General features: G+C 41.5%; 1 non-coding gene across 1 annotated transcript; it reads left to right on the forward strand.

The window, feature by feature from the left end:
* The first annotated feature begins 1,211 nt into the window (after positions 1 to 1,211).
* Positions 1,212 to 1,319, forward strand: LOC148545954 (small nucleolar RNA R71). Its single transcript, XR_015901862.1, has one exon. It is a non-coding gene; the product is annotated as a small nucleolar RNA R71 (small nucleolar RNA).
* The last annotated feature ends 402 nt before the right edge of the window (positions 1,320 to 1,721 follow it).

Consider the following 1,721-nt stretch of genomic DNA (forward strand, 5'->3'; position numbering starts at 1 on the left):
GAGAGTGGCATGAGGTTTATTCGTGACCCAAGGTCACATAGAGTCTTCTCAAAGGTCATGGTGCCTATAGTACAAGGTATTAGGAACTTTTCAGGATCCTGTTTCTTCTGAGGCAATCTCAGTTGATCCAATGCATTTAGTTCATTGGTGAACAGGGGAGGTTCATCTCCCCAAGTCTCATTACCAAATAAATTGGCATTCAGCTTCATAATTGCACCAAGGAACTTGGCAACTTGCTCTTCAGTAACATCTTCATTCTCTTCAGAAGAAGAGTACTCTTCAGAGCTCATGAATGGCATAAGGAGGTTCAATGGAATCTCTATGGTCTCTAGATGAGTCTCAGATTCCTTTGGTTCCTCAGAGGGAAACTCCTTATTGATCACTGGAAGTCCCAGGAGGTCTTCCTCCTTGGGATTCACATCCTCCCCTTCCTCTTTGGATTCGGCCATGATGGTTATATCAATGACCTTGCACTCTCCTTTTGGATTTTCTTCTGTATTGCTTGGGAGAGTACTAGGAGAGATTTCAGTGATCCTTTTACTCAGCTGGCCCACTTGTGCATCCAAATTTCTAATGGAGGACCTTGTTTCATTCATGAAACTCACAGTGGCCTTAGATAGATCAGAGACTAAGTTTGCTAAATTAGAGGTATTTTGTTCAGAGTTCTCTGTCTGTTGCTAAGTGGATGATGGAAAAGGTTTATTATTGTTAAACCTATTTCTTCCACCATTATTAAAGCCTTGTTGAGGCTTTTGTTGATCCTTCCATGAGAGATTTGGGTGATTTCTCCATGAGGGATTATAGGTGTTTCCATAAGGTTCACCCATATAATTTACCTCTACTATTGCAGGGTTCTCAGGATCATAAGCTTCTTCTTCAGAAGATGCCTCTTGAGTACTGTTGGATGCAGCTTGCATTCCATTCAGACTCTGAGAAATCATATTGACTTGCTGAGTCAATATTTTATTCTGAGCCAATATGGCATTCAGAGTATCAATTTCAAGAACTCCCTTCTTCTGAGGCGTCCCATTACTCACAGGATTCCTCTCAGAAGTGTACATGAACTGGTTGTTAGCAACCATGTCAATGAGTTCTTGAGCTTCTGCAGGCATTTTCTTTAGGTGAATGGATCCACCTGCAGAAGTATCCAATGACATCTTAGCTAATTCAGACAGACCATCATAGAATATATCCAGGATGGTCCATTCTAAAAGCATGTCAGAAGGACACTTTTTGGTCAGTTCCTTGTATCTCTCCCAAGCTTCATAGAGGGATTCACCTTCTTTCTGTCTGAAGGTTTGAACATCCACTCTAAGCTTACTCAGCTTTTGAGGAGGAAAGAACTTGGCTAAGAAAGCCTTGACCAGCTTATCCCAAGAGTTCAGGCTATCTTTGGGTTGAGAATCCAACCATATTCTAGCTCTGTCTCTTACAGCAAACGGGAAAAGCATGAGCCTGTAGACTTCAGGATCTACTCCATTAGTCTTAACAGTATCACAGATCTGCAAGAATTCAGTTAAGAACTGAAAAGGATCTTCAGATGGAAGTCCATGGAACTTGCAGTTCTGCTGCATCAGAGAAACTAATTGAGGTTTCAGCTCAAAATTGTTTGCTCCAATGGTAGGGATGGAGATGCTTCTTCCATGTAAATTGGAATTAAGTGCAGTAAAGTCACCAAGCATTCTCCTTGTATCGTTATTATTTTCGGCTGCCATCTCCTC

This window comes from Arachis ipaensis, chromosome B9 (assembly GCF_059453495.1).
Source record: "Arachis ipaensis isolate K30076 ecotype BB chromosome B9, ASM5945349v1, whole genome shotgun sequence".
Taxonomy (NCBI): domain Eukaryota; kingdom Viridiplantae; phylum Streptophyta; class Magnoliopsida; order Fabales; family Fabaceae; genus Arachis; species Arachis ipaensis.